Source organism: Panthera leo, chromosome C2 (genome assembly GCF_018350215.1).
Source record: "Panthera leo isolate Ple1 chromosome C2, P.leo_Ple1_pat1.1, whole genome shotgun sequence".
Lineage (NCBI taxonomy): Eukaryota > Metazoa > Chordata > Mammalia > Carnivora > Felidae > Panthera > Panthera leo.
The window spans coordinates 103,667,411-103,675,627 of record NC_056687.1 but is presented as its reverse complement, the minus strand read 5'-3'; the positions used below and the strand labels follow the sequence as shown (position 1 = coordinate 103,675,627).

Below are 8,217 nucleotides of genomic sequence, written 5' to 3'. Positions count from 1 at the left end.
CCCGGGAGTCCCTTGCTCGCTCGCTCGCTCGCTCGCACGCACGCGCGGGCCCTGAGCCCCAGCGAGCTGGGCCCCACCCGGCCTGCAGCTCTACGCACTCCCTGGGTGTGGGCTCTGTCGCACCTAGCCATCACGCTGCGTTCCGAGCACGCCGCTGTTAGGTATGCCTTTTACATTGGACGCGGGCAGGGGGTGGGCCGCGGCGGATCTCTGACAAGGATTTTGCCTTGTTTACGAGCGGCATAAATTCCCAGCCTCAAGCAGTTCTGGAGGGATTTACTTGTTCAAGTCCGCACAGCGCTATTAAGGAAAAGAAGAAACCTTGGGGAGTTCTTTAATCTCAGAAGAAAAGTGTGTTCTCCTTCTAGAATCGATGGAGAATGAAGGGTGGGGACACCACGGGGTTACAGTGGTCTGGTGTATGCATACGAGTCCCGGGAAGTCGATTGCTTTCGGGCATCTTGAAACTCTTTTGGTCTGGAGAATTCAGAGAAAGTCTGTCCTACCCAGACTTGTCACTAACTGGTGCTCCCTGGAAGAAGTGGCGAGGCTTTTAGGCGTGGTACCTGGGTGTTGCTGTATGGGTTCTGGTCATACCGGTCTTTGGGTGGAGGTGGTTGAATTAATCCAGAAATAATATTTCCTCTACTCTCCCGGCACCCCTGGCATAGTGCCATTTGAAAACCGTTCCCCATTCTGGCCGCTTGGCTGTGGGACTGTGAACAGTGTGGCTTCGGCATCCCCACGTGGAAAGTTGAAAGAACAGTTCAATGAGCACCCCAAGTGCTTAACTCCAAGGTTGAGTAAGTGTTAACATTTTGCCACAATTGCTTTTTCTCTCTCCTAAATACTTCAGCCTGCATTTCCTAAGAATAAAGTCAGACCTTCTTTCATGCAACCACATGAGAAATTTAATCACATCTAAAAACCTTAACAATTTGATAATATAACCTAATATCTAGCCCGTATACAAATTTCTCCAGTTGTCAAAAGATGTGTTATATATTGGTTTTGTAGAAAGATAGTACAACGAACATGTATACATTGCATTTGTTATATGTGTCTCTTTTAGTGCAGAACAATCCCCCTCACGTTTTTTGTTTTCTTGGCATTAACTTTTTGGAGAGTCTAGGCCAGTTACCTTGTAGAGAGTTATACGTTCTCCATTTGTTAGACCTTTTTTTTCCCTCCTGATGTCCTTTAACCTTTTCTCTAACTCCCTAGAAGGAGGATCAAGAGGTTTGATTAGATGTCAAGAATCCGGACTTTAGGAGGTGCTATTCATATTGTTCCTTATCAAGAAGAACATAGTATTAAATATTAAACACATTAATTTTTAAATATATAATGGGTTGTTCCAGTATCAATAACTGAAATCTGAATTGTCCTTAGATTTCTCTGTATGGTCCATTACAAAGTCTACTTTCCCTTTTGTGGTTAATAGGTAATCTGAGAGGGTAGAGGCTTTGAAACTCTTTGTAGGAGAAAGTCTTAGATTCCTGCAAGGAGAACACTGGTTAGAAATCCATTGCCTGGGTGGGTAGAGTAATCATCTGGTTCATTCTGGTTCTTGCTACCTCAGATCACCTTTATTGAATGAAATACTAGCTTTATTCAAAGAACAGTAAAATTCTGATCTCTTTAGAGTTTGGGCCACTTTAGAGTTCCTGTGGATAATTCTGGTAAAAGCACTGATGCTTCCTACAGGTCTTGTGATGTATGTTTTAAGATTTTATAAAATCTGGGAGGCATTTCCTATATTTACCTGGGCATGCCTTATCTGTCCTACCAGCTCTGTTCTAATAATAGAAATGGATCAAGGGTATGTAATGCACTGTGTAATCTCTGCCTGTTGTGCTCTGGTCTCCGGCTCATATAAATATCTGAGGGTGTGAGCTCATCCATTTTAAGTTCATAAGCTGTGCTGGGCAAGAGCTATGTCCAGTTTGTGCTATATAACAATGACCACTTCAGCTTCCACAAGAGAAGTCCCAAAGGGCATCATCTATTCCACAGACAAACGGAGAGTTTTAAACAGACGGCCTATATCCCCACTTGTCAAAAGAGGACAATTTTCAGTAAGTTAGTCTAAGTCAGTGAGTTGTGTCAGTGATTTTTCAGTTGTATCAGCAAGTTAGTGTCTGCTCTTACCCCTGACAGTTGATCGGAATTTCATCAGCATACTAAGAGTCCCAAGACAGAAGCTGGAAGGCAAAAGTGAGCCTTGTAAGTTATGTAGCATCATTTTTGCCACATGCTATTGGTCAAAAGCAAGTATAGGACTATTCAAGATTCGAGGGGAGGAGATCAGACAGGTCACAATTACCAGGAGATGAGGATCAGTGTCGGGGAGGAGGGACATATTTGGAAAGGAGCTACCACACTGATCTAAGCCAAATGCAAATTCAGATGTGTAGTATTGATCATATTGGTCCTTTGCTCAAAATCTGGTAGGGCTGGGTCATCTGTTTTACTTTGACCCTAGTCATAACTCCCCATCCCCAATTTGCACTGACTATAAATATGGCCCACCATTTCTTTTAGTTTACAGATTCCTTGGTTCAACTGCTGCTTCCTTATGAAAGCCTTTTGTGGGCTAAAGGGAAAGAATAGAGGAGTGAAATATGCATTTAAAAATCATTTGTGGTAATTTGAAGGTTCTCTGAAAATAACATAGGTGAATATAGGAGACAAAAATGGGTGTACAAAAAATGGGTGCACAATAAAATTGTATTTAGATAGTAGTAGGGGAATGAATGAATATTTAGGCTTAATGCATATTCAGATCTAAATCATTGTTGTGATTCTTTTCCTGGTTCCGGCTCTGGGAGGTAGCTGTGCCCTTTGCAAAGGGTAAAGTGATTGCTGCTTGCTGATGCCTTTATCACAGCCATTCTTCACCCCACCTTGGCTGACAATTTACCTCACTAAGTAAAGGAGGTCCATTGATAACAAAACTAGGCAGGCTCCATTGCAAACAGGTTAATCTATGGAGGAAAAAAAAAAGACCTTTGTATCTGGAAGGATGTATTAGGACGTGGATATTACATCTTACAAAAACTATGTTTTTATTTTAGAAAAGTTGTAGTCCAGTACTTGTTTTTAAAATGTTTTGGGGTGCACCAGGGGGAGCCTGGGTGGCTCAGTCAGTTAAGCATCCTACTCTTGATTTTGGCTCAGGTCATGATCTCCTGGTTCGTGAGAGTGAGCCCAGCGTTGGGCTCTGTGCTGACATCATGGAGCCTGCTTGGGATTCTCTCTCTCTCATTCCCCCCTACCCCAATAAATAATCTTAAAAAATTTTTTTTAAAATAAATGTTCTGGGGGCACCTGGGTGGCTTAGTTGGCTGAGCGTCGCACTCTTGATTTGGGTTCAGGTCATGATCCCAGGGTTGTGGGACTGAGCCCCCCTGTCACGCTCCGTTGTGAGTGTGGAGCATGCTTAAGAGTCTCTCTCTCCCTCTTCCTCTCTCCCCAACTCGTGCACACTCTCTCTCTCTAAAAAATAAAAATTAAAAAAATGTTTTGAATGTCCCATGAATAGTATGTATGTGTACTGCCAAAACCTCTCTAGAATGCAAAACAGAGCCATGGACAGCAGATTGGGACAAGAAATCCTAAATTAGTGAGAAGAAAAAGTCCAAAACCTTTAAGAGTTATTTCCTTTGAGGCAGTCTCCTTGTTCACTGTGTAGCATTTAGCTTCTTGTGATTCATCTATCCATTGCAGTAGAGGAAACTATCCCATGTATTACAAATATCCCTTTAATATTTCTCACAATTCTGAGAGTTGCTTGAATGGTTCCTTTGTGGTTTTGTTTGGGTTTATACAGTTATGTTCAGCTGTAGCAGGGATTGCGACACTTTCTGTAAAGGGCCAGTAACGCATATTTTAGGCTTTGTCTCTGTTGCATATTATTCATTGGTACTTATTTATTTCATTCTTTACACACCTTTGAAAAGCAAAAGCTAGTCTTAGCTCAAGGGCCCAACATAAAAACAGGCTGAGGGCCAGATTTGGCCCTTAACTGTAGTTTTCCAAAGCCTGAGCTAGAGAGTAAGCTGAGCTGAAGGTCCAAAGTGCCTGTTGGTGATGCTATCCATTGAGGGCCACAATTCTTCTGGAGGATTCTTTCATAGAGAGGAGGGTGTGGCCTCTCCTTCACAGGCTACATTGTCCATCTTTGGGCAGCATCTAAGATAGTGGGGGTGGAAGCTGGCAGCCTTGTTAAGGCATAGCCTTGGGAGTCAAGCAAGGTCACATATGCCATATTCTGTTGATCAGAGGAAACCCAGGGACCAACTCAGATTCAAGAGTTGGGCAAATAGTCTCTCGCTCTCTATGGGAGTTGCTGCAGATCCTGTGACTACAGCTAGCTGAACTAATTGGCAGACTTGTACTGTGTGCCCCACCAAGGGAGATCAAGGGCAGTGATGACCTTGACATTAGATTGACATCTCACACTTTTGTACTTTTTTTTTTTTATATATATATATACTATGCTTTTATACTTGCCAGCTGGTTTCTGATTCTGTGGGCACTCACTCACTTTCCTCAGTACTTGTTTAGAGGTGTCTCAGCCTCCAGATTATCCGCTCCCTGAGGGAAGTGACGACACCCCCCCCCTGCTGTGATATATCTTCAATAGCTGTGTTTTGCATTTAATTGAATAGTTTTACTGAGGTTTAAGGTCAAGTAATTTGCTTACTTCACAAAAGCAAAACAAATTTAAGAATGTAGCACTACCTATAAATTCTAGAAGAACAGCATGCATCAAAGAATTACATTTCACACCCAAATACTGTCTAACCAATCAGATGTTTAAACTTCCCAGATGCTTTCCAAACATAATCAAGAGTTAGGAAGCAGTCTCCTTAATGGTAAGTTTGAACTAGCAATCACCTTTAAAGACATATTATATTTTAACTTTAAATTTGCAGATGAAAATTGAACAGTAGCAACAGTTTGTAATATACGTTATGTATGTTCTAAGGCAAAAGTGATTCTGTAGAGGGTTTCTAATCTACAGTAAATGCTGCTACTAATTGCTCAGTTGAATTTTTTAATATGTGTTTTCTCCCAAATCTCATTGTAACTCCGTCTTCTTCTACTTGATGGAAAGCTTTGACAGTTTATTATGTTTAGAAGCAGCTGGGGTCTATTTCTAATTGATGATTTGTTATCTTATATTTCTTACTTGACTATCCACATTTTTCATTCTCTTCAGCATCTTCCTCCAGCGTCTCCTGTCTTCCTGAACTAGATGGATGGTGCTGCTTTTGTGCAAACGCAGACAATATTTCAGTCTCTCCTCTGTGTCCTTTCATCAGGCTATGGATACATGCAGGGCTGATATAATGTGACATGAATATGGCACTTAAACATTAACAAAATGTATTCACACATACTGTATGAGTTGATTGTTAATATATCAGTGGGATGGAGACTATCACTGTCTGCATTTGGCAGGTGAGGAAACTGGGGAGCAGACGTCCCAGAGTACCTCAAATTTAACATGTCCAAGTTAACCTCATAAAATCTTTTTATTCTCCAGGTACCTGATTTGGTCAAAAGCAGCTCCATTTATCAGTCACCCAAGTCTGACTTTCTTCTGATATAAAATTTAAATACAACGAACACACAAAACTTAAGTGTACATTCACTGATTTTTGACAAATGCATACACCTGTGTAATTCAAGCCTCTCTCCAGAGGGATGATGTTAGTAATATTTAAAGAGCTCCTAAAAACTGAGAAGGCAAACACCAACAACACAACAGAAAAATGAGTAGAAGATGAAAACAGAGTTCCACCAAAAAAGAAATACAAATAGCCCCTAAATGTATGAAAAGATGGTCAACCTTCCTATAATAAGGGAGATATTTAACAGTGAACAATCTAAATAGGGAATTAAAAACAATTCCATTTACAATAGCATCAGGAAGAATAAAACACTTAGAATTAACCAAGGAGGTGAAAGACTCATACACTGGAAACTATAAAACATTGCTCAAAGAAATCAAAGAAGACATAAAGAAGTGGAAAGATACTCTGTATTCACGGACTTATGGGGGGAATAAGATGACATATATTTGCATATTATTTTAAAAAGAAATGTAAGAAGGATAAACCAGAAACTACTGAAAATGTTGGAAAAGGAGTATAACTTCTCTGAGCTTCCTTCTTTATGTAGTTTTGACTTTTGAAACTGTAAATATTTTGCATATTAAATCAATAAAAATTTAAAAAGCAAACCCTAAGACTGAACACAGCTACAAACGAAGCTCCCAAATGAAACTATCATCTAGATACCGTAACTCAGGAAAAAAAGTTCATTCAACTTGCTTTTGAGCACAGTACTCTCTTAACAGAATGTATTTTAAGTACAGAAAGAATTGTGAATAAATAAAGACATTTTCTTTGTAGGTTTGTTTTTTATAGTGCTATCAGTGAAGAAATTCTCAAGTTATTTTGTATGTGTTAAGAAAACTGTTGGAAATCAGAAGATTTTTCCTCACTATGGGAGAAGAGAGATACCAATTGGAGGTTAGGAAAAATCCTGGCTTTTTTTTTTTTTTTTTGAAATTAGATTTCATTTGAATTGCAAGTATCAGTATTAACTTATGCTTCTTTAAAAATTTTTATTTCTGGGGTGCCTGGGTGGTTCAGTTGGTTGTGTCCAATTCCATTTCGGCTCAGGTCATGATCCCAGGGTCATGGGATGGAGCCCCATATTGGGTTCTGTGCTGAGTGTGGAGACTGCTTGAGATCCTCTCTCTCTCTCTCTCTCTCTCTGTCTCTCTCTGTCTCTCCCTCCCTCCTTTCTTTCCTCTGCCCTCCTCTCCTGCTCTTACTTTCTCTCTAAAATTAAAAAAAAAATGTATTTCCTAGCCCTGTCTCCTGAAAAGGCCTAGAAGCAATAACATTCCAGTAGCATTGGGCATAACTTGTACACAGATGCTGATTTCTAAATACTGTTCTCCACTGAAAGGAACCCAGGTTTTTTTGGGAAATGGCTGATTTTAAGTCTGGGATACAGGAAATACACAGTAAGTTGGAAACATCTCGTGCACAAGAATGAAGAAGTGCTGGAAATTAATGGGGACATGTCAAAAAGATACAGGAATTACCTTAAAGTTTTCCCTGCTGCCCAAATTTGTGATAAATTAAACATCAAAAAGAATAACGATGATAATGTATTATATCATCTTGAGTCAGAAAAGAACCCATTAGTCCATAGTGACACTCAAAATAAAGGTGGCGATGGAGGTAAGCTTTCTTCTTCCAAAGACTGCTAGCTAATAAATGTAGAAAAAATATAGAATACGAAAAATCACCATTTGCAACCACTATTGAAATAATTCAGGCAAGGATCATCAAAGGATGCTAAAATTATTGGGTGAAAGAGTTTTGAGGATATTGGGGAATGGGTTATTCACATATTATCATGTATCACCCCACAGATTATTTATTAATTACAATATAGTACACACACACACACACACACACACACACACACACAAAACAATGTATTGAGATTGTACCCTAATCTTTAAAACTTGCAGTAGCCCAGGAATGGGAGAAGTTCTTTTACAAGATCTTCAACAGTAATCTTCAGTGGAAGAGGAGAGTTCCTTCGCTTTTTTGTGTATTGTTTTGTAGTGCTCTTAACATCTAGATGCACAAAAGTATAATTCTTGAGGGAAACTGAGGCTACCAGAATGGAGATGTTTAGTTTGAGAAGCTAAGCCAAATATTTTATCTTGTAATGTAAAACTGGTATGTCTTGCCAAAGAGTGGTATTTTAGCAAAGCCAGACCATGCAGACTTGTGTCTAACACAGGAGAAAGGATTACTTTCCATATTTGGATTTAGACCATGCTCTGTTTGTTTTGCTGGAGGTGTGTATATGTGTTCTTTGTGGAGTAATGTGCAGAGAATTAGGAGCAGAACCTCTAAAACTGGAGGAGAGCTAAGCATACCTGATCTACCTTTGGAACTTTGGAAAAGTGACCTGGACTTGGTCCAATGTAGCACAGAGTGGACTGTGAATATGCCCACTGAGATTCTATAACCCAGAATATGCTGATGTTGGCTGCCATTATGTCATCATTATCCTGATGGGTGGGAGGGGGTGGAGCTTAGGATGACCATAGCCTTGCTTTGGTGGTGATTCTTTTGAAAGGAAACAATTCTACTGGCAATCATCCACATGACT

General features: G+C 40.0%; 1 long non-coding RNA gene and 1 pseudogene across 1 annotated transcript; one reads left to right on the top strand and one right to left on the bottom strand.

Moving 5' to 3' along the window:
- The first annotated feature begins 92 nt into the window (after positions 1-92).
- Positions 93-8,217, top strand: part of LOC122229619 — a 95,082-nt pseudogene continuing 86,957 nt past the window's right edge.
- LOC122229622 lies at positions 1,937-8,087 on the bottom strand. Its single transcript, XR_006207080.1, has 3 exons — positions 7,982-8,087; positions 5,198-5,349; positions 1,937-2,987 (listed from the first exon to the last, which is right to left on the bottom strand). It is a non-coding gene; the product is annotated as an uncharacterized LOC122229622 (long non-coding RNA).